We start from the raw sequence: 24,011 nt of genomic DNA on the forward strand, positions 1-24,011 counted from the left end.
AAGACCCAGTTGTACCACTCTTGGCATATATCCAAAGGATCCTTCACTTACCACAGAGGCACACTTGCCTGCTCAACCATGTTCATTGCTGCTCTATTTAGAATAATCAGACATTGAAGATATTCTAGGTACTCCTCAATTTATGAATGTTTAAAGAAAATATGGTACATTTACACCATGGGCTCAGCATACACTCAGCATTTAAAAAGGAAATCATGAAATCAGCAGGTAAATGGATAGAGCTAGAAAAAGTCATACGGAGAGAGATAACCCAGACACAGAAATACAAATATGGTATGTTTTCACTTATAGATGTTAAAGATGTTAAGTGTTGAATCTAAGATAAGCTACAACTTGTACAACCACAGACTAGACTTAGAGTAAGGGTCTGGGGTGGAGGGACTGATCTCCATAAGGAGGGGGAATAGAATAGATTGTACATTTTTATGGGCGGATGAGGGATGGAGTCTGGAACAGTTATTCAAGCAAGTAGAGGGCACAAGTGAAGAAATATAGGGGAGGGAGAGCTAAAATTAAGAGTCAGTTGAGGGATCTTATGGAACCCAAATAGAGTAGAACCACTCAAAAATATATACATATATGAAGGGAATCTAGATGAAATAGCAAAAGAAAGAAAGAAGAAAAGAAAGAAAGAAAAAAGAAGAAAGAGGAAGGGGTGGGGAGGGGAGGGGAAGAAGGGAAGGAAAGAAAGAGGAGGAGAGGGGAGGGGAGGGAAGGAAGAGAATCCACAAAAGCAGGGAGACATAAGCCTAGCTGGATATCTCTTGTCACTAAATGAAGCTTGCAGTCCTGGTATTGTGTTCCATTTAGTCTAGATGTGGGTCAGAGCAGTCCAATAGGACCCCAAACAATCCAAGGTGTTGCAAGGATATTCATTTCTCTCCATAAACTAACAGGAAGGTGCAGTTCCTGGAAACAGCACTAACACAAACCATTGAACTTGGAGAATTCAAGCTGATGTCTCCCTAGAGCCCTCATCACTTATGATCTAGATTTCATGGCATTGGAAGTTAGTCTGCTCACTATCAAAGGAGAAAGGTAAACACCAACCCAGCTACAAAACCTCCAATGTAGAATGGTGACCTGAATCCAAGTTATGATGGTTTAATACTGGGACAAAGCTTGTGGGAGTAACCAACCAGTATCTGACTTGATCAAAGGTCCACTCCCTGAAATGGAGCCCACACTGAGCATTGCTTGGCTGGCCAAGACCTGAGCTTAGATAGGCCATGGTCCATAGGGAAAAACAAATGCTACTGTTCTACTTAAGGAACAGAAATAAAACGATTCCCAACAACATTCTGCTATACTCACAGACAATGCCTTTCTTGGCCATCATTAGAGCAGCTTCCTCCTGCAGCCAATGGGAACAAAGACAGGGATCCACAGCTAGACAATATGCAGAGAGGAGGAGATCTTAGAACACTCGACCTTATATGAGATAAGCAAGCCATCAAAGAGCATTCCACCCTGGTTTCTGCTTCAAGCCCATGCTTTTGTTTCAGTCCTGTCTTCCCTTAATGATGGACTGTAACCTGTAAGCTGAAATAAACCCTCCCCTTCTCTAAAAACAAACAAACAAAAACAGTGTTTTGTTTCTCTGTTCCTTTCTAATTCATACATATTTCATTTGATGCATGATCAGTCAATTGAGTGCCTTATTAATTGCATTATTCCAGTAGTAGGACCTCTGTTATGTGCTAACACATTTTCATTATCTACAAAAGATATATTCAGTGTACTCAGAGAATGTGATTGCTATTAACATTTGCCATACAGACTTCACCAGGTGCAGGAAGCTCTCATCTGCTCTGAGTTTCCCTAGAACTTTGTTATCAAATGTTTCATTTGTATCTATTGGCATAATCATGTGATTTTTCTATTTTATTTCATCCAGATGATAAGACACATTGATAGATTTTATAACTCCTAATATTGTTTTCTTGGGAGCATGCAACTTGTTCCACTATATTTTTTTTTATTGCGAAAAGAAGAAAAAAAAACATAAACAAAAAACAAGTTTCCACCTCCTCCCAGCCTCCCATATCCCTTCCCCTCCTCCCACCCTTCTCCCCCTCCTCCCACCCTTCTCCCCCTCCTCCCACCCTTCTCCCCCTCCCCCCACTCCTCTCCCCCTCCCTCTCCAGTCCACAGAGCAGTCCGGGTTCCCTGCCCTGTGTTAAGTCCTAGGTCCTCTCCGTCCATATCTAGGAAGGTGAACATCCAAACTGGCTAGGCTCCCACAAAGCCAGCACATTAAGTAGGATCAAAACCCCCTGCCATTGTCCTTGGTGTCTCATCAGCCCTCATTGTTCGCCATTTTCAGAGAGTCCGGTTTTGTCACATGCTTTTTCGGTCACAGTCCAGCTGGCCTTGGTGAGCTCCCAATAGATCAGCTCCTCTGTCTCAGTGGGTGGATGCACGCCTCGTGGTCCCGAATTCTTTGCTCATGTTCTCCCTCCTTCTGCTCCTCCTTGGGACCTTGCGAGCTCAGTCCAGTGCTCCTGTGTGGGTCACTGTCTCGATCTCTATCCATCACCAGATGAAGATTCTATGATGATATGCAAGATATTCGTCAGTATTGTCTAGGATAGGGTCATTTCAGGTTCCCAATCCTCAGCTGCCCAAGGAACTAACTGGGAACCTCATCTTGGGCACTAGGGAGCCCCTCTAGGGTCAAGTCTCTTGCCCACCCTAAAGTGGCTCCCTTAACTAAGAATTGTGGTTCCGTGCTCCCCTATCCACCTTTCCTTTATCCCAATTCTCCCGTTTCCCAGGTCCCCCCTCCTTCCCTTCCACCTTTTCTCTCCCCATCTCCCCTTACCCCCATCCCACTCCCCCCCCCAAGATCCCATTTTCTCCCCGGAAATTTGGTCTACTTCCCTTAGCGAAGAGGACAACTATATGTTTTTCCTTCGGTTCACCTTCTTCCTTAGCTTCTTTAGGTTCACCTATTGTAGACTCCGTGGTCCTTATTTATGGCTAGAAACCAATTATGAGTGAGTACATCCCATATTCATCTTTTTGGGTCTGGGACACCTCACTCAGGATAGTGTTTTCTATTTCCATCCATTTGCATGCAAAATTCGAGAAGTCATTGTTTTTTACCGCAGCGTAGTACTCTAATGTGTATATATTCCATACTTTCTTCATCCATTCTTCCATTGAAGGGCATCTAGGTTGTTTCCAGGTTCTGGCTATTACAAATAATACTGCTATGAACATAGTTGAACAAATGCTTTTGTCATTTGATAGAGCATCTCTTGGGTATATTCCCAAGAGTGGTATTGCTGGGTCCAGGGGTAAGTTGATCCTGAATTTCCTGAGAAACCAAAACACTGACTTCCACAGTGGTTGCACAAGATTGCATTCCCACCAGCAATGGATGAGGGTACCCGTTCTTCCACAGCCTCTCCAGCAAAGGTTATCCTTGGTGTTTTTGAGTTTAGCCATTCTGACAGGTGTAAGATGATATCTCAAAGTTGTTTTGATTTGCATTTCCCTGATTGCTAAGGAAGTTGAGCATGACCTTAAGTGTCTTTTGGCCATTTGAACTTCTTCTGTTGAGAATTCTCTGTTCAGTTCAGTGCCCCATTTTTTAATTGGGTTAATTAGCATTTTAAAGTCTTGTTTCTTGAGTTCTCTATATATTTTGGAGATCAGACCTTTGTCTGTTGCGGGGTTGGTGAAGATCTTCTCCCAGTCAGTAGGTTGCCTTTGTGTCTTAGTGACAGTGTCCTTTGCTTTACAGAAGCTTCTCAGTTTAAGTAGGTCCCATTTATTCAATGTTGCCCTTAATGTCTGTGCTTCTGGGGTTATACATAGGAAGCGATCTCCTGTGCCCATCTGTTGTAGGGTATTTCCCACTTTCTCTTCTATCAGGTTCAGTGTGTTCGGACTGATATTGAGGTCTTTAATCCATTTGGACTTGAGTTTTGTGCACGGTGAGAGATATGGGTCTATTTTCATTCTTCTACAGGTTGACATCCAGTTGTGCCAGCACCATTTGTTGAAGATGCATTCTTTCTTCCATTGCATACTTTTAGCTCCTTTATCGAAAATGAGGTGTTCATAGGTTTGTGGGATAAAATCCGGGTCTTCTATACGATTCCATTGGTCGACTTCTCTGTTTTTATGCCAGTACCACACTGTTTTCATTACTGTAGCTCTGTAATAGAGTTTGAAGTCAGGGATGGTAATGCCTCCAGAAGATCCTTCATTGTATAGGATTGTTTTGGCTATCCTGGGTTTTTTGTTTTTCCATATAAAGTTGATTATTGTCTTCTCCAGATCTGTGAAGATTTTTGATGGGATCTTGATGGGGATTGCATTGAATCTATAAATTGCTTTTGGTAGAATTGCCATTTTTACTATGTTGATCCTCCCAATCCAAGAGCAAGGGAGGTCCATCCATTTTTTGGGATCCTCTTCAATTTCTTTCTTCAATGCCTTAAAGTTCTTGTCAAATAGATCTTTCACTTCCTTGGTTAGATTTACCCCCAGATATTTTATGCTGTTTGTGGCTATCGTGAATGGTGAAGCTTCTCTGATTTCCCTCTCTGCTTCCATATCCTTTGTGTATATGAGGGCAACTGATTTTTTGGAGTTGATCTTGTATCCTGCCACATTACTAAAGCTGTTTATCAGCTGTATAAGTTCTTTGGTGGAGTTTTGGGGGTCGCTTATGTACACTATCATATCATCTGCAAATAACGAAAGTTTAACTTCTTCCTTTCCAATTCGAATCCCCTTGATCCCATTATGTTGTCTTATTGCTATTGCTAGAACTTCAAGCACTATATTGAAGAGGTATGGTGAGAGTGGACAGCCTTGCCGTGTTCCTGAGTTAAGCGGGATGGCTTTGAGTTTCTCTCCGTTTAATTTGATGTTAGCTGTCGGCTTGCTGTATATAGCTTTTATTATATTTAGGTATGACCCTTGTATCCCTAATCTCTCCAAGACTTTTAACATAAATGGATGTTGAATTTTGTCGAATGCTTTTTCAGCATCTAATGAGATGATCATATGGTTATTTTCCTTCAGTTTATTTATATGCTGGATTACATTGATAGATTTTCGTATGTTGAACCAGCCCTGCATCTGAGGAATGAAGCCTACTTGATCATAATGGATAATTTTTCGGATGTGTTCTTGGATTCGATTTGCCAGTATTTTGTTGAGGATTTTTGCGTCGATATTCATGAGTGAGATTGGCCTGCAGTTCTCTTTCCTGGTTGAGTCTTTGAGTGGTTTTGGTATCAGAGTAATTGTGGCTTCATAAAAGGAATTTGGTAATGACCCTTCTGATTCTATATTGTGGAATACATTAAGGAGTATAGGTATTAGGTCTTCTTGGAAGTTCTGGTAGAATTCTGCATTGAAAGCATCTGGTCCTGGGCTTTTTTTGGTAGGGAGGTTTTTGATAACAGCTTCTAATTCTTCGCGACTTACAGGTCTGTTTACATTGTTCACCTGGTCCTGGTTTAGTTTTGGTAAATGGTATTTATCTAAAAAAGCGTCCATTTCTTTTACATTTTCCAGTTTTGTGGCATATAGGCTTTTGTAGTAAGATCTAATGACTCTCTGAATTTCCTCTGTGTCTGTGGTTATGTCCCCCTTTTCATTTCTGATCTTATTAATTTGCGTGTTCTCTCTCTTTCGTTTGATTAGGTTGGATAGGGGTTTATCTATCTTGTTGATTTTCTCCAGGAACCAGCTTTTTGTTTCATTGATTCTTTGGATTGTTTTCTGTGTTTCTATTTTGTTGATTTCAGCCCTCAATTTGATTATTTCCAGTCTTCTACTCCTCCTAGGTGAGTCTGCTTCTTTTTTTTCTAGAGCTTTCAAGTGGGCTGTTAAGTCTCCAATATGTGCTTTCTCTGTTTTCTTTAGGTGGGCACTTAGTGCTATGAACTTTCCTCTCAGGACTGCTTTCATAGTGTCCCATAAGTTCGAGTATGTTGTTTCTTTATTTTCATTGAATTCAAGGAAGACTTTAATTTCTTTCTTTATTTCTTCCTTAATCCAGGTATGGTTCAGTAGATGACTGTTCAGTTTCCATGAGTTTGTAGGCTTTCTGGGGGTAGCATTGTTGTTGAATTCTAACTTTAATCCATGGTGATCTGATAAGACACAGGTGGTTACTAATATTTTTTTGTAACTGTGTAAGTTAGCTTTGTTACCGAGTATGTGGTCAATTTTCGAGAAGGTTCCATGAGCTGCAGAGAAGAAGGTATATTCTTTCCTCTTCGGGTGGAATAATCTATAGATGTCTGTTAAGTCCATTTGCTTCATTACCTCCATTAATTCTCTAATTTCTCTGTTAGGTTTCTGTCTGATTGACCTGTCCATTGGTGAGAGAGGAGTGTTGAAGTCTCCTACTATTAGTGTGTGCGGTTTGATGGCTGCCTTGAGTTTTAGTAATGTTTCTTTTACGTACGTGGGTGCTTTTATATTAGGGGCATAGATATTCAGGATTGAGACTTCTTCCTGATGAATTGTTTCTGTTATGAGTATAAAATGTCCCTCTCCATCTCTTCTGATTGATTTAAGTTTGAAGTCAACTTTGTTAGAAATTAGTATGGCCACACCTGCTTGTTTCTTAGGACCATTTGCTTGATAAGCCTTTTCCCAGCCCTTTACTCTGAGTAGGTGCCTGTCTTTGTGGTTGAGGTGTGTTTCTTGTAGACAGCAGAATGTTGGATCCTGTTTTCTTATCCAATCTCTTAGCCTGTGCCTTTTTATAGGTGAGTTGAGCCCATTGATATTAAGTGATATTAATGACCAGTAGTTGTTAACTCCGGTCACTTTTTAAGTAGTAGGGTTTGTGTGTTTTCCATCTTTGATTTGCACTGGTGAAGGGTCTCTAGATGTCTGAGTTATTGTGTTCATTGTTGGATTCCTTGGTTAGTGATTTTCCTTCTATTATTTTCTGTAAGGCTGGATTTGTGGCTACGTATTGTTTAAATTTGTTTTTATCCTGGAAAATTTTGTTTTCTCCATTTATAGTGAATGAAAGTTTGGCTGGATATAGTAGTCTGGGCTTGCATCCGTGGTCTCTTAGTTTTTGGAGAACATCTATCCAGGACCTTCTGGCTTTCGTGGTTTCCATAGAGAAGTCAGGTGTAAGTCTGATAGGTTTACCTTTATAAGTAACTTGGCCTTTTTCCTTTGCGGCTCTTAATATTCTTTCTTTATTCTATATATTTTGTGTTTTGATTATTATATGGCGAGGGGATGTTTTCTTTTGATCCAGCCTATTTGGTGTTCTGTATGCTTCTTGAACCTTCATAGGTACATCTGTCTTCAGGTTGGGAAAGTTTTCTTCTATAATTTTATTAAGTATATTTTCTGTACCGTTGAGCTGCACTTCTTCTCCTTCTTCTACTCCAATTATTCTTAGGTTTGGTCTTTTTATTGTGTCCCATATTTCCTGAATGTTTTGTGATGAGAGTTTGTTGGACTTGCTGTTTTCTTTGATCAGAGTGTTTATTTTCTCTATGTTATCCTCAGAATCTGAGATTCTTTCTTCTATCTCTTGTATTCTGCTGGTTATACTTGATTCTGTAGTCTCTATTCGTTTACCTAGATTTTCCATGTCCAGTCGACCCTCTGTTTGTGTTTTCTTCTTTGCCTCCATTTCAGTTTTCAAGTCATGAACTGTTTCCTTTATCTGCTTGATTGTTTTTCCTTGGTTTCCTAGGGTATCATTCACTGATTTACTCAATTCCTCGAACTTTCTATTATACTTCTCATCCATTTCTATAAGGGCGTTTTTTATATGCTGTTTAAGGGTGTCAATCACTTTCATGAAGTCAGTTTTTTCTACTTCTTCTTGATTAAGGTGTTCATGTCCTCCTGTTGTGGGGTCACTGGCTTCTGGTGGTTTCGCGTTGTTTTTCAGATTGTTGGGAGAATTCCTGCATTGGCGTCTCCATCTCTTCCTCCCAATACTCCCCTTTGGATCTTCTTTTATAGGATCAGGTCTTCTTGCCCACTGATGTACCTTCCCAGTGATGTCACTCCCCAGAGATGTTTCTCCACAATGATGTTTCACTCGGTGCCCAGAACGAAACTCCAAGCTGCTTGGTTAGCTCGCGAACAAAGGGCCCACCCTGCTCGCTGTGGGCAGGCTATGGGAACAAAGGAGCTACCGGCCACCCCTATGTCCTCCCGGTTCAGATTCGGTCCCAGCGCCCTAGCAGGCTGGGCAGGGAGGTGCTATGCCCCAAAGGAGGGAGGGAGACAGGGGGTGTGGGGATCTGGATGTAAGCTGAGTGGGATAGGAAGAGAGAGGGGGTTTGGGCAGTATAGCCCCTGTAGGATGGCCAGGAAGTGTGGGCGGGCTGAGGTATGATCCCAGCTGCCGCAGCGCTCACTCACCACAATGATGTTTCACTCGGTGCCCAGATCGAAACTCTGCTCTGCTTGGTTAGCTCGCGAACAAAGGGCCCACCCCGCTCGCTGCGGGCAGGCTATGGGAACAAAGGAGCTACCGGCCACCCCTATGTCCTCCCGGTTCAGATTCGGTCCCAGCGCCCTAGCAGGCTGGGCAGGGAGGCGCTATGCCCCAAAGGAGGGAGGGAGACAGGGGGTGTGGGGATCTGGATGTCTCCACTATATTTTAATATACAGTTGGATTTACTTATAATATTAATATCTATGTAAATAAGTGAAAGTAGGCCTATAACTATTCGGTTTTCTTAATTGTGTAAACAAGTCTAACATACCCTCAAAAAGAGTTGGTGCAGAGCCAGACATGGTGGCATACCCCCTTAATCCCAGCATTTAGGAGGTAGAGGCAGGCAGATTTTTGACCAACCTGGTCTACCTAGTGAGTTCTAGGACAGCCAGGCCACACATGGAAACCTCCACTTGAAAACCAAGAAGCACAGAATTGAGGCTCTGTTTTCATTATGTTTGGGAACAGCTTTCATTGAAAAGCCATTGCTGAGGTGAACACAATGGTTCCAGCCTGTAACCCAGCACATAAGAGGCATAGACAAGAGGATTACTGCAATGTTGAGTCCTGCCTGGTGTACATAGTGAGTCCTAGGCCAGTGAGAGCCACATAGCAGACTGTCTTATTTGAAAAGGGCATTATTTCTTCTCTAGAGCTAGGAGAATCTAGACTTTTCCTGTGAAGCAGTCTGAGCCTGGAGATTTCAGTGTGATGAGGTCAATTTCTACCTAAGTTCCTTGTTTTGTATGGCTTCACCTTGATACCTGACAGAAACAATTGCGAATGGAAGGGTTTATTAGAACTCAGTCCATCTCAGCAGGGTCCAGAGGTGGGAAGCTGAAATTGTTTCCATGGCAGCATGCCAGGAAGCTGCCCACAGGCTCAAGGACCTAGGCCAGGCTTTACTGCCCAGAGGCACAGCTATAGTGATCTGCTTCTCCCAAGGAAGCCCCTCCATAGAGTCCCCAACCTCCTGAGGTTGCACCAAGAGCTGGAGGACAGATGTTCAAAATGTGAGCCAGCCCTGTGGGGAGGTTTCTGAGATGCTCTAAAGAAGAGTCTAAGTGGAGGAAGCAGCTCTCTGGGGAGGGAGGTACTGGGGATTATCTTGTCCTGCCTGGCCCCTTCCCATCTTTGTGTCTCCGCTTTTAGTCAGCCATAAGGAGAACTGTTGCCACTCATCTTATATTGCTACTGTGATGTCCCAACCAAGTCAATGGTCTTGAGCATCCACATATTGAACTCAGGGGAAGTGCTCAGCAGCATAAACCCTTCTCTTCTTAAGTCAGTGGTTCTCAACCTTCCTAACACTGCACCCCTTTAAGACAGTTCCTCATGTCATGGTGACCCCCTAACCATAAAATTATTCCTTGCTATTTCATGAGTATAATTTTGATTCTGTTATAAATTGTAATATAAATAACTGTTATGCAGGATATATGATATATGACCCCTATGAAAATGTCCTTTCACAGCCCACGTATGTGGCCCATAAATTGAAAACCACTACCTAAGTCATGCTTTCTGTATTTTCATTAACAGTATTATAAAATATTTTAGACAGAATTCAAGTCAGGCAATTTACCATATTAAACTAGTGTACCATTTTACATCTTAAGTCTTTATAGACAAGCTTAAATAGCTAATAGAAAGTTTACACACAGTGGTAGTACCTGCTACTTGAAAGCTAATGCACATTTTGCTACCTGGTGTAGTTCATAGGAAAGAGGAGGTAGAGTTAAGTTTTATTGTGAGTACATATTAAAATCATCTTTTCACTTTATTTGAAAATCCCAGGTCAGTGAGATCAGAGTCAATCAGTTACCTAGGCAAAATACATCCGTGACAAGAATAGCCTTGGGTGGCAAACATAGTTCACAGCTTTCTATGAACAAACCCACTTCCCTATAGCACTCATTCCAAAAGCTATTGTCAGATATCCATGCTTGAGTAGTTGTGAAAGTATTAATAATAATTTTACACATCAGAGGAAGTGCTTTGCTCACCTTCATACAGACTTGAATGGCTTAGATGCAGGAGAATGGCAAGATGCAGAGTAATGGATTCGACTTAACATTGTGTGGCAAATGACACTGTAAATATTTACTCAAGATCTTCCTTACCCATCTAGATAATGGCTGAATGGCAGTACAACCCTTTCAGTTCACAAAGCTTAAACCAACAACACCCCAACATTCCTCTGTAAGTCCTGTTTGAGACAGTGTGGCCTCCTCTTGGATGCTGATTCTGATTTTAATCAAGGATGCATCCAAGACATTGGTGTGTATCCTAACTTATTTCCACATATACGATCTTACATTATTTTACAACACAATACTATTCATTAGATATACCACACAGATTTTTTTTTTATCTTTTGCCTTGTCTCTGATAATATACCTATGAAGTGTTCTGTGTGTATAACTTAGGGATTATTTTTTAACTTATTCTCCTAGTGTGTTTCTACACTATGCATACGTACTCCTCCTCCAAGATACTAAGCATAATCTTTAATTTTTTCCTGTAGAGTACCCCATCTATAATAAATATTAGTTGGCTTAAGTATGAAGTACATAACATAGTGATGTTTTATGATTAAATGAACAATATTTTTGTTTGACTATGTATGGTTCTATGGTTATAGTTCCATCTTGTATAACACCATGTTTCCTGCTGTTAATTGTCTAATTTCCCGTTTCTTTGTTTCCCATATACTCACCTGTTAGTTCATCAGCAAACCTTTCAGATCTTGACCATTCTCTCCTTTCTTCCCTGTAGCCCTCATCCCAGTCCTTTCAGTCTTGGTTGCAGGTGTCTTCTGAACTATTCTGACAACTACATTCCTAATGCTGCTGGTTGTGTGCTCTCTGCTGCACCCTGTACCTTCTCTTGCTCTGTCATTGAGACACACCTTTCACCAGCTCCCACCAGAAAGGTACAGGGCAGGTAAACTTTTTAAAAATGGTATTGCAATCTGTTTTGTTATATGTTCATTCTTGACATCTTGGGTATCCTCCTGGCCCATTGAAGTCATTGGAACTCATTTGTCTAAATTCCAGTGCAAAAGACAAGAAGTCAGGAGCTGTTGCAATAAACACTAGCCTTGTCTTTAGTGGTCTAAAATTTCATGATGACATCCCTGGTGTGATCTTTTCAGTCACGTTGCTTGATGCTCAATGAATTCTACTACACTTGAAATCTTATACCATGGCACTCTACTGTCTTATGTTTCTCCTCTTATACTTTCGATCTCTTCACTTTTTCTATGCCTGTTCATGTCAGTGACTACTCGCATGATATCGTGGATTGATTTGTATATTTTTTTTCTATCCTATTGTCTGTATCTTTGCCTTTTTGACCAATTTAGAGTTGGTGGCATTATCTTTCTTGCTGTTTTTGAATAGCCTCTCCTTTACATATATCTCAGGTATGATCTTTCTAATGCAAAATATTCTCCTGCTGTATTCTCTAGGCTTCTTCTAGGAAAATTTTTTTTGTTGCTTGGTTTTCTCTTTTAAACACTGGAAGATTTTCTCAGGTTTTTGTATGTCCCATGTTTCTGTATTTCATAGTGAGACACTAAGAACAAGGAGAGGGGTAAACTCCAAGTGCATGGTCATGGATTGTCTATTGGCTGGGACTTCTGTACAGTGGCTTGGTGGAACACCATGTTTTGGGGTTTACAAATCCCTCTTGAGTCTACACAAGAATGGTTTTTCACATCAAATTTTAGAAATGAATATTCTACAAGCTCCATATTTCGTTCACACAACTATAAGGAGAAACTATGTAGGAAGGTTATATGGAAAATACTGGAAAATTCAGTGATGACATGTATCATAATTATCAGTTTAATTATAACAAAACAGGAGAGAAAATTTAATTTCCCATGATGAATAAAGTTTATAACTTAAGCAAACAAAAAATTAACTCTAACAAACAGAATTTTCTATACTATACAAAGTTTAGAATTATGTCATGATAATTATTGTATTTCAGAGCTTACCCATCCTGGAGACCACCTGCTCTTAGAAAGCAAATATTTAAGAGGTGATATAATTCTGCTTTCTACAGTCAGAGCAGGTGTAAACTCAAGGAACCATCAGAGGCAAAATGAGGACTTTGCCCTTTGCTTCAGAATCCCACTCACTGGGCTCTTGATACCATGCAGTGTAAAGTCCCCTGATGACTCATCTCTCGCTGATATGAGGAAAATAACACTACACTAAATCTGAGAAATCTATTCTAATTAAGCTCCAATTTCTCATCAAATAGAGCTTTGCTTTATATACTACTACCACCTTTTTATTTCAACCACTAATAGATAAATTGTTTTCGAGGTAATAAATTTTCACAGATTAATCATCATTCGAAAATGTTCAGTTACCTGCTTCATGTGAGGATACAAGTAAGTGGGGGCAAGAGGTGACAACTTTAGCTGCCATCTTCTTGAGAAAACAAAAAGAAGTAGGAAGGGTCTCAATGTTCAGTGTGCTGTCTTTCCTTCACTTCATCCCCTGATTTTCAGGAAGAAACTCATTCCAACTGCTTTTAAGTTTTGTTGCATATCATCTTAGTGGAGTTTTGGGAGAAAGCAATAATAGCAAAGATTGTGCTCAGTGTGACATATTCCATTGGAAGTTCTGAGGAGAGGCTTTGAGTATGAGAAGTGTCTTCACTGGGTCGTTTGGGCAAAATATAAGAACAGCTTTTATTTAATTCATTTATTTTTGCTTCACTGCTTGTAACATTAGGAGAGGGCTTGTTGGGGTTTCTGTCCTGCCCGGTTCCCCAGCTGTTTAGTCCCAGAGAAAATCACACAGAGATCTCCATAAGTTATAAAACTGACTGGCCCACTTGCTCAGGCTTCTTATTAGCTCTTATCAATTATATTAACCCATTATTCTTATCTATGTTAGCCACATGGCTCAGTACCTCTTTCAGCAGGGCAGGTCACATCCTGCTTCTTTGGTGATCTGGGCAGGAATGGCAGGAATGGGCTTCCTTCTTCCCAGAATTCTCCTGTCCTCCTCACCCTGCCTCTACTTCCTGTCTGATTGACCTGCCTATACTTCCTGCCTGGCCAATCAGCGTTTATTTAAAATATAATTGACAGAATACAGACAATTCTCCCATACCATCCCCCCCCTTTTTTTAAACAAAGGAAAATATCCACAGTCCATTTTTTGGGAATGTGGGCATAGTATTCCAGGCTACATCTGACTGATTGGGGGTGCTGATAATCTTATGGGGACCTAAATAAAATTTAGAAGTATGATCAAGTCCTGACTCCTCCTGCCCAGACCATGGAAGAAGCAAGATGTGACCTGCTCCACTGAAAAAGGTACCGAGCCATGTGGCTAACATAGATAAGAATAAAGGGCTATATAAGTTATACAAGCTAGTATGAAGCCTGAGCTAATGTGCCAATCAGTTTATAATCTTATGGATATATTTCTGTGTGATTTTCTTTGGGACCTTGCTGGCTGTGGGGTACCAGGTGGTACAGAAACCCCAACAAGCTGGCCCTCATGTTACAACTGCTCACATTATCAAGAAAGCAGAAGTATCAGCTATTGAATTGTTTCCCTTACTGTCTATGGCGGAATCCTGTATCAATGTACATTCCTTTCTTCTCTCAGGAGTCTGTATCACAATGCCTTGCTTATTTGTGGTGATTGGTCATCATCAGCTTACGTGGATTGAGACATGCCTAGACTAGCAAATTACACTTCTAGGTATGTCTATGAGAGTGTTCTCTCAAGGTGACCAAATAAAGGGGACTCTCCCTGAATGTGGGCCCTGCTGTCCCATAGTCTGGGGGTATGGGTGGGCTAGAATAGGAAACGGGAGAGCAACTAGGGTGTGGCTCTCTGGACATACTTCCTTTCTGTCATGAGGTGAGCTGCTTTGCTCTACCACATGCTGTTGCTGTCTTCACATTCTGCCTAGCCACAGGCCCACAGCACTGGGGCATGCCAGCCATCAACTGAAAGTCCTGAAATTCTTAGTCAAGCATCATTCTTTCCAGTCTCTGAAAAAATGCACACACGTGGTATATGAATCTTCCGGAAGGTCTCCTTGAGATACAAACAGCTTACTTCTCTTCCTTTGTCCTCCTTCCTTACAATCAAGAGAAATTTGAGTTGATTAACAACCATCTTGAACCTTGAAGATATAAGTTCCATATCCTAAGACTGTGATTCTGACATCTTGAAGAAGGCTAGGCTATGGTATCTTCTTACTAAAACATGTATCATTAAGTGAGTTCCTTAACCCATTTGGGGGTCCAGATTAATAAAACTGTTCTATTTTGTGTCTTCTAACCCTCCAGGATTCTGAGGGCCTCTGCACCAGGATGCCTCTTAAAGAATTTACCCCCTCAGCCATAGCTTACAGTTGTCCTCTCACCCGGGATGCTTCTCCAAGAATTCCCTGCTTCTGCAGTTATTTTGAGCAGATGAACTTAGACCTCAAGTACAACTCGGCAATGTTATACTCAGACACTGAAATCAAATAAATTAGACCTACTGAACACTATCCAATACTATCATTAAACATAAACTCTAGACCAGGAGTGTCCAATATTTTGGCTTCTCTGGGCTATACTTGATGAGGAAGCATAGTTGGGACCAAATGTTAAATCTAGTGGTGTCTAAACTGTGGCCTAAGGGTTGTGAGAACATATATATGTTTAATTTTTTTAACATTGTGACAAGATAGTGTCATTTACAAAGTTCACAACAGAGAAACATGCAATAAAATTATCAAAGAAATGAAAGAAAACCACAAAAATATCGGATTCTATTTTAAGATTTTGTACTGGGCCGCAATCATCTAATCTGGGTCCCACGTGACCTGCAGCCTGTGGATTGGATATCTCTGCTTTGATTCACTGACCCCAACCCCTGAGTGTCTTCTCAAGTATAGGAAGTCTTTAGACTCAACAACCCTAAGGCACATCTATGAGGCCTCCCTGTATCCAAATCCACTTTACTGCTCCATTCACTGACGTTGATTTGTCTTGTGAAGTATAGGTTATTTTCTCAAGTATCCATGAACAACTCTCCCTTGTAGTAATAGGGGTGGTGGGGCTGCGTTCCCAGCACCCTGGCCGCCTGCTCGGATAGCTTATGCCCCGAAATAACAACACACAAACTGTATTCATTTAATCACTGCTTGGCCCATTTCTATCTAGCCTCTTCTAGGCTAATTCTCACATATTAATTTAGCCCATTTCTAATCATCTGTGTTGCGCCCCTAGGTGCGCTTACCAGGAAGATTCTAGCCTATGTCCATCCTGGGTCGGAGCTTCATAGTGTGTGTCTGCCCAGGAGCCAGGAGTATGGTGTTTCTCTGAGGCATCTGCTCCCGAGAGGAGAGCTGTCGAGTCTGAGCTAACTTCCTCTTACTCCCAGCGTTCTGTTCTGTTTACTCCTCCCACCTATCTTCTAACCAATGAGGGCCAAGCAGTTTCTTTTTATTTAACCAATGACCTTCCTCCATCACTCCCTGTTTCACTTTTCTCAGTGCAGGTCATTTTGCTCAGAGACACACACCCTCTCTTCATCCCTCTTCACAGTAGATATCAGAGCCTCTAACCTTAATTTTGTTTGGGAGTTACAATTTTCTTTTGAAGCTAAACAAATTACCATCAACTTAATTGCTTAAAACAGTATAGATTAATGACTGTATGATTCTGGTGGTCAGAATCTAAAACAGGTAAACTGGGTTTCACTCCCTGTTGGGCTCTAGGGCAGTGGTTCTCAACCTTCCTAGTGCTGCAACACTTTAATACAGTTCCTCATGTTGTGATAACTCCCATCCATAAAATTATTCTGTTGCTACTTCATAACTGTAATTTTGATGCTGTTATAAATCATAGTGTAAATATCTGATATGCAGGATATCTGAAATGCAATGCTGGTGATTGCTGAGTCTTGTTGACTGCCAGCTCAGGTTCAGTGAGAAGAGACCCTATCTCAAAGGGTGAGAGAGAGAGAGCAGGACACTCAGTGGCCTCTGGCCTTTGAAAGTATGCACACACAGGTGTGTGCATCTACACACACATACATACACTACGTACACACACCACATCCGTACACTTAATATACACATGCACGTACACAGACAAACAATAAATTTAAGACATTTATTAAACAAAGTTTTAGTACTCCCAGTTAAGAAATCCCAAAGGAATTTGAGTTTGAGAAACAAGGAGACTAATCCAGAGTATTTTCTGTCTTAAAGCAGTCATTGGCTTATGTAGACTGGGGTCTGGCTACTTGAGGGAGTGTCTGTTAGATTTGTGGACCTCTCTGAGCTGCTATCCAGGAGATGGAAATTTGCCAACCTCATGGCTGATTGTCCTGTTTCTAAATGTCCTATCCATCACTACTTTTTATTCTCAGTACCTCTGGCTGTGTCCTGACTGCGCAGCCTCTGGTATCTCGTTTAGCTTGATTTGACTCGCCAGCCTGATTGTGTTGCTTAACCACATTTGGCTGTGGTACCCAAAGTCGAGTTTTTGGTTTGTTTGTTTGTTTTTCATGACACATAAGCTCTTTTGGGAGCCGGCCTCGTTGATTCCTTCCTCTTCATCGCAGCTCCAGTATCAGGAAGTTACTTATGTCCCATGAGCTCTGATGTCAGGCTCCTGTGCCTTCACTTGGCACTCTTTCCCTCTCAGTTCGATGCTTCCCCCTGTGGAGAACCTTTGCTGACCCTTCCAGCTGAGCCAGGGCTCTGTGTCCTTGCTTCATTCTGTGTCTGTCGGGGATGGGGTGGAGTTAAGGAAGAAGAGAGATGGGACTTTCCCATCAGGCTGCGTGTGTTGTGCTTGTCTGCCTTCTGGAAGGCGACGGCGGGTGCTTCCACCCGCGCATCTTTGCTTAGCACTGTGCATGTTAACTGTGGCCCGTGTCTTAATTTAAGGAGCATGGAGTGCTGTTTGCCAGGCTCTGCTCGGGTGCTGCACGTTCACCTGTGAGGAGCACAGATGCGGCCTTGCACTTCCGGTCTGAAGGGAATTGGAGACAGTGAATGAAGCTGCCCTGGTGAGGATGGGAGCAGCTGGGCGCCCGGCCCGCCCAGTGGTCCTGCAGTGTCCCTAGTGTGTTCACTTTCCCAAAATGTGCTTCGTGACCTCTCACTTTTCTCCGTTCCTTCGGCTGTCTTCACGGTTTATTTTGGTTTTCAGTAGCAGAGTGAACGTGGCCAGGAGCCCCTTCATCGTCCATTGAATCTCAGCGGCCGCCTGCCCCGTGCCTGTGCTCTCTGCTTCCCCCTGGGGTGTCATATATCCCTCTCTTGTCAGCTGCCAGCTCCTCCGCTTACTCAGGGGAGCTCGTGTCCTCTTGTGGCCGGATGACTTCTGAGTCATCTCTTTGTTCAGCATCATGGGTTTTCTCTCTCTTGAATCATTCTTATCTTTTAAAGATGCTCTAATGTTGTCTAATTTGAAAAAGTTGAACCAGGCATGGTGGTGCACACTTTAATCCTAGCGCTTGGGAGGCAGAGGCAGGAGGATCTCTGTGAGTTTGAGGCCAGCCTGGTTTACATAGTGAGTTTCAGGCCAGCTAAGGCCATGTAGAGAGACCCTGTCTCAAACAAAAAAGCAAAACCAAACAAAAAATTCCCTTTAACCCCAGCCACGCCTAGCAGCCAACTATTTCTTCTCTGTCGTCATAGAACTTCCTGAAGGAATAGCTGCTGTTTCTGCCTTTCCCGCTTAGTCCTCAGCTCTGCCTCCTGTGTCTGTTCCCACCACATCCGACTCTGTTACCCTGATACCACACGGAGAGCATCTCCCTCACCTCACCTCACCTCACTGCTCACCATTAGCATTTAGCTCAGCTGCCTTGCTCTTTCTCACCTCCTGCCTTTCCCTCCCCGTTATGCTGGGTGTTTCATTTTGCATTTCTTACAATGGGTGAATTTAAGTTCCATCTGTGCGCGAACAGTTACCGTGTTATTTATGTTTTCAGTTTGGGCCTGCCCTCTGAGTTTCAAATTAGTAAACGTAGTTCCTGCCTTCATTTCTCTTCTTGATGGCTGTTCTGTCTCTCTAGTTATATTTCCCAAATAGATCCTTCCCTGCCCCGCCATCTGCTTCTTCACTAGCCGCATACAGTGTCAGCCTTGAGTAGACTGTTCAGCCAGATTCCGGGGGGCTCTCTTGACCCCCACATTCCTGCCAGCTTTTGTCGTCTCCAGAATATAGAATGCCTCTGTCTCTTCATTTCCGCCCATTTATATCTGCTTGACCTTGAGCTCTTCAGTTCCTAGGTCACTCATCTCTAGTCCTACAAGCCATTCTTCACGTTGCAGTTCTAAGCTTTAAAGAATGTGAGTCGTTTGTGTCACCAGGTGCTCGGACCCTGTGGTGCTGTTACACTGCCCTTTAAGTGCAGACTCTTTCCTGAGACTTGGTCACCGATATCTGGTGTCTCTGACTTGTTATGCCTAAGATGTGTCAAGACTGATTTTACTGTCTTGATTGCTCTGTCCCAGAGCCGTGGCTGGCTTCAAACATGGGCTTTAGTAGCATCTTAAAAAGACGTTTTCTAGTCTTCCCATCCTGCTCCATTTTCTTCGGTGTGTGCTCTGCCAGAATGTTCTTGTTTGGTTGCTGACTTGTGACTGGAAGCACATGTGTTTGTCTCTACAGACTAAGTTCCATGGGAGCCGGACTCCTGGCTGGCTCTGTGCCATGTTCCCAGCGCCTAGAAGGATGCTTGGTAAACGAGCATGGAGTGGATGGACCAGAACTGCCAGGGGGGGGGGGGGGGGGGGGCGGGGCAGCTGCCTCGGGAGAGAGTCCGTTCCTGTCTTTGGAAGTGCTGGGAGACACTGAAGGCCCATTTCTGGAGCAAGCATGTTTTAATTGTGTCCAAGGCCTCTGAGGAATGTGGCATGTTCATGAGTAACACAGGTTCCGGAGGGGTTAGACCTCTCACAGGGCATTTTATCTGTCCCCGGCATGGTAAGTATCCTTCAGAAACTTCCCAGGCCATTCTTGGAGGCTCCTCCGCACACCTTTCTCCCACACTTCTCGGACAGGGTCCTGCTTTGCTTTGCTTTGCTGTAGTAAACACTATGACCAGTAGCAACCTGGGGAGGGCTTGTGTGGCTTACACGTTACAGCGCATCATCAAGGGAAGGCAAAACATGACCATGGAGGTAGGAACTGAAGCAAAGACAATGGAGGAATGCTACTTGCTGGCTTGCTCTCCCTGGCTTGCTCAGCTGGTTTCCTTATACAACCCAGGACTATCTGCCGGGGGGGGGGGGGTGTAGTATTGACTGTAGTGGGCTGGGTCCTCCCATATCAATCATCAGTTAAGAAAATGCTAGAGAGATGGCTCAGCATGATCCTAGAGAAGCTAAATAAGGAGAACCCAAAGAAAAACATATAGGCATCCTCCTGAATATTAACCTTCATTAGGCCATGAAAGGATACAGAGATAGAGACCCACTTTGGAGCACCGGACAGAAATCTCAAGGTCCAAATCAGGAGCAGAAGGAGAGAGAGTATGAACATGGAACTCAGGACCGCGAGGGGTGCACCCACACACTGAGACAATGGGGATGTTCTATCGGGAACTCACCAAGGCCAGCTGGCCTGGGTCTGAAAAAACCTGTGATAAAACCAGACTCGCTGAACAAAGCAGACAATGAGGACTACTGAGAACTCAAGAACAATGGCAGTGGGTTTTTGATCCTACTGCATGTACTGGCTTTGTGGGAGCCTAGGCAGTTTGGATGCTCACCTTACTAGACCTGGATGGAGGTGGGTGGTCCTTGGACTTCCCACAGGGCAGGGAACCCTGATAGCTCTATGGGCTGATGAGGGAGGGGAACTTGATTGGGGGAGGGGGGGAAATGGGAGGTGGTGGCAGGGAAGAAACAGAAATCTTTAATAAATAAATAAACGGAAAAAAAGAGCACTGAATTAGAGGGGGCTGGCTCTGCTTCTGGTTGGAAGAGTTCTGTGGTGCTGTGACATTTGCAGAATTTCCTGGAGGTTCGGTGTATATTCTGTCGGCATGATCATCAGCTTGCTGTTCTCGGCAGTCACGTCTTAGTCCTGCAGATTATTAAGGTGCAGAGTGCAGTGTGCTCGATGCAGTGTATTCTACTAGTGACTGTGAAAGAAATACACTCAGGATTTAAAACTTTCCCCTTATTTTTGTTGTTCTAGGCAGGCTTTCTCTATGTAGCCCAGGCAGATCTCAAGCTTGTCAGCCTCCTGCCTCAGCCTCCTTCCTGCTGGGATTACAGGTGTGCACCAAAGATTTTTGAAGAATGATAAATTGCAGGGATATTTTTAAAAAGATGTGTTCTTGAAGTTTTTCCAATTTTGATTGTCATTGATGTTAGGTGTGGCCTTTGTTACCTGTTAGGCATTCAGAGTATGAACGAGTGACAGTTGGTACATAGTAATATGTGTCCAAACTTAAATGATAAACTTGGATTAAGAAGATTTGGAACCAGACTGGTTCATTTGCTACATCCCTTGTTGGGCACTGAAACAGCATTGCCCGGGGGCATGTTTCACTTCACACACCTGTGGAGTGGGACCACGTGTTGCAGCTCCCTACCAGCCTAGATGCCACTCTCTAAGCTCTGCTGCCACCCAGTGGATGTACATTTCCTTCGCTGAGATGCTGAGTTATATTTTGGTGGAACAGCAAAAGCTAGTTCCTTCCCAGTCACAGGAGGGCAGCAGAGGCTCAGGTGAGCTGAAATGCTGACTGGCGGGTGCTTTGCATTCTGGCCGGCAGTGGGCAGTTTTGAGCTAGGAATCCTTAGCACCACCCAGGGTTGCCTTCCAGGGGTCTCACTTTCTTGTCAGTTGCCTTTATTCCAGACCCTTTATTGTCCCCAACAATGAACTGCTGTGGGCAACAAATCTTTAATTTTTTAGTTGATGAGTGGGTTCTGTAACCTTTTCTCAGCTCCTTAGCCCCTCGGGGGTGGAAAGTGAGATGAATTCTTTATGGTTAGTTCTAATAGTTAAAAGCATCAATTGACTTTGAATTGGTGGCTGAAGTCTTCTATCTTTTAGAGAGAGAGAGAGAGAAAGAGAGAGAGAGAGAGAGAGAGAGAGAGAGAGAGAGGAGAGAGGAGAGAGAGAGGAGAGACGTGGTCAGATGTAGTCAGATGTGGTCGTGGGCGTGGCTGTTGCAGCCATGACACGTGGTCGGAGGACAGAGGACCACGTGGAGTTGTGCCCCTCCTTCTGCCACCTGGGCCCTGGGGCTGGAACTCAGGTAGTTGGACTCAGCAGGTGTCATTGCCCATGGATTCTTCTCATTTAAATTTATTTTCAGTTTTGTGTGAGACAGTCTTGCTCTGTAGCCAAGGCTACCCTTGAACTCACGATCCACTCCTTTGCCTCCTGAGTGTGGGCTACAGTAGGTCACTGCTGTACCTGGCTCAGGGGATTCATGCTAGGAATTCTGTTCCTGTTCTCATCCCCCGGGGACCCGAAGTTGTCACCCTGGTGTCTGGGTTCTCAGGTCCACACCTCTCACATTCTGCATTTGTCACATTGCTTTAGAAGTGTCCACTCTTGTTCCTGCCTGCACTGCACACCCAGGTTCCTGAGGGTGGGGACGTTTTATTTATTTTTAAAGATTTTTTTAATGATTTGTTTAACTTTATTTTATGTGCACTGGTGGTGTGAAGGTGGATTTACAGACAGTTGTGAACTGCTGTGTGGGTGCTTGGAATTGAACCCAGGTCCTCTGGAAGTCAGTGCTATCTCTCCAGCCCCGAGGGTAGGGCCCTTAAGGGTGGTGACAGGCCTTGGTTTTCCTGCCTGTACAGTGGGGGGCTTGGCCTTCATCACAGTTTCTTTTCACTAATGTTGTTTATGATGGTCACTGTTTTGTGGACTCCATTTGGGCTTTGTTCTCTCTCTCTCTCTCTCTCTCTCTCTCTCCCTCTCCCTCTCTCTCTCCTGTTGCTTTTTTCATATTTCCACTGTCTGGGCATTGAAGGTGCAACTTTAAAGTGGGATTGTTCATAATAAAATCTACAGTGTTATCGAAATGACCGTCTATAAAATGTTTTGTTGCTACCACGCCCCCACATTGTTTGGCTTCATGTGCACTTTTACATCAATGCATAGTTTTCTTGTGTGCCCTGTTATACCACGAGGAAACAGCCTTGGCCAAATTTCAGTTGACTTTAATCCTTGGTGCTAAGTGGCAGAGTAGATGCCTGGAGCCTAAATGTGGGTGTTTGTTGCTCTCTATTTTCAAGAACTTTTGAGGGATGATTTTATATTTATATATACACTATAATGTATATTGTTATAATGTATAATCATATTATATATGATATATTTCCCATTAAATTATGCTTGTTAAAATACTAAAGTTGCTTTCTTTATTGAATGGGAAAAACTAAAGAGAAGTTCATAAGAAGAGATGGACACTGAACCTTAGGTGTTTCTGCAGAGTCAGGCATCTTTACTGTGGTACAGGAGAGCTGTACAGGAATGCAGACTGGGAGACTTGACTCGTCTCCTGGCACCTTGTTCTGGGTCTGCACCACCCACAACAGTAACCACTAGTTATGTGATCCATGTTGGTTGGTGGATATCTGAAAAGTGACTCACTAATCAAGGAAATAAATTTTAATTTCCTTCATTTTTTAAATTTTTTTTTTAGACAGGCTGTTCGGAATCCTTGGCTACCCTGGAACTCAATATATAGCTAAGGAAGGTCTTGAACTTGTGATCCTCCTGCCTCCACCCCCATCTTCTGGGATTACAGACATGTGCCACCATGCCTGGTTTTATGGATGCTAAGTATCAAGCCCATGGTGTCATGTGTACTCCATAAGTACTCTACCTACTGAATTCCGTCCTCAGCCCAGCCATAACTTCCCCTAATTTTACTGAATCTGTGTAGCTGGCTACTAAGTTGGGCAGCACAGCTCTGGATAAAATGTCCAAGATGTCAATCTCTAGTTTTGTCATTTCTAAGATGAGAGAGTTAGCCTGGTTGATTTCTGGAGCGCCCTTGGTTTTCAGACATTATGATCTGGGCCTTGTAACATGAGCATGATCCAGACTGACCTGCTGTTGGGAGTTCTGCACAGTGGTCTGATTTATATCAGCCTCAGTTTCAGTTTTAATTGGGTGATCAGAATCCAGGAAAGATGGATTTGATGGTGGCAGTTCAGGTGTCTGAGTAGAGGGCTTGCTGCGGAAGAGCATGTCCCGGGAGGGAGCTCTGCCCGGCACTAATTTCACCTCTGTGGACAGTGGTCTTCAGTGTCCCAGGTGTCTGCCTGGGTGAAAGACGGGACCTCCCTGTACCTTTCTCAGTAGGTGTCGTCCTTTTTATGTGACTCACGATCAGGGAGGAGGTTCTCAGGCAGTTTGTGATGTCTTTGCTCTGTTAACAGTTGAGAGCGTTCTTCTGAGTTGTCCATGGGGCCCAGTTGTGATGAGCTAATATTTCAGAAATCATGAACCCTGTTGTTGAATACCCACCAAGTACATCTTCGCTGC

This window comes from Microtus oregoni, unplaced genomic scaffold (assembly GCF_018167655.1).
Source record: "Microtus oregoni isolate MIOR12 unplaced genomic scaffold, Mior012 000045F_ref0000178, whole genome shotgun sequence".
NCBI classification, from domain to species: Eukaryota; Metazoa; Chordata; class Mammalia; order Rodentia; family Cricetidae; genus Microtus; species Microtus oregoni.